The sequence below is a fragment of the Odontomachus brunneus genome, unplaced genomic scaffold (genome assembly GCF_010583005.1).
Source record: "Odontomachus brunneus isolate Ranch 3 - 2012 unplaced genomic scaffold, Obru_v1 Obru_scaffold_076, whole genome shotgun sequence".
Taxonomy (NCBI): domain Eukaryota; kingdom Metazoa; phylum Arthropoda; class Insecta; order Hymenoptera; family Formicidae; genus Odontomachus; species Odontomachus brunneus.
The window spans coordinates 3,492-4,646 of NW_022639526.1; positions in this window are offsets into that span (position 1 = coordinate 3,492).

A 1,155-nucleotide genomic window follows, 5' to 3' on the forward strand; every position below is an offset into this window, starting at 1 on the left:
ACGACAGATATGCTTATTTTGTTCTGTATCGTTTCGGGGGTGACAACGCGTGTTTGTGTGACTCTGTGGCACACCCAATACCTTGAAAATATTTTTCCAACATCCCAGAATCACCCTCATAACGTTAGGCCCGTCAGAGTAGCACATACGGATTATTGCGCCTGCACAGTTGTACGTATTCTTCGCATAGGCCGAAGGTAGGCTGGGGTATGGTAGGTTATAAGTTATTTCGCGATAGCGTAGAGAGCACTATTTCGCATAGTTTTTTAGGGTTTTCTAAAGAAACATTCGCCTTTGAAAAGGTCTATTTTCGAAAATTACGACAGATATGCTTATTTCGTTCTGTATCGTTTCGGGGGTGACAACGCGTGTTTGTGTGACTCTGTGGCACACCCAATACCTTGAAAATATTTTTCCAACATCCCAGAATCACCCCCATTAACTATTTCTTTAGAGTTCCGGTTTGTTTTACAATAGTTCTAGAGTTCTATATCATTAATGACAATAATTCTAAAGAAATAGTTGATTTTACTGATTAGGTGTGCTGCGAGACCGTAGCGCACCTTCTTTTAAAAGTCTATTTTTTTGTATTTAATGACCGGAACTATATAAAATTGTTGCATAGAGCTCTAGAACTTTTCAAGAGAGTATCAAAACTGCAAAAAAAATGGCACATTTTGAAATATGGGGCGCCAAGTCTTGGCACACCATATTTCAAAATGTGCCATTTTTTTTAGACTTCTGATACTCTCTTGAAAAGTTCTAGAGCTCTATGCAACAATTTTATATAGTTCCGGTCGTTAAATACAAAAAAATAGACTTTTAAAAGAAGGTGCGCTACGGTCTCGCAGCACACCTAATCAGTAAAATCAACTATTTCTTTAAAACTATTGTTATATATGATATAGAACTCTAGAACTATTGTAAAACAAAGCGGAACTCTAAAGAAATAGTTAATGTAAATAGTTTTTTTGATTAGGTGCGCTGCGAGAACTTAGCGCACCTTTTTTTAAAAGTCTATTTTTTTGTATTTAATGACCGGAACTATATAAAATTGTTGCATAGAGCTCTAGAACTTTTCAAGAGAGTATCAGAAGTCTAAAAAAAATGGCACATTTTGAAATATGGTGTGCCAAGACTTGGCGCACCATATTT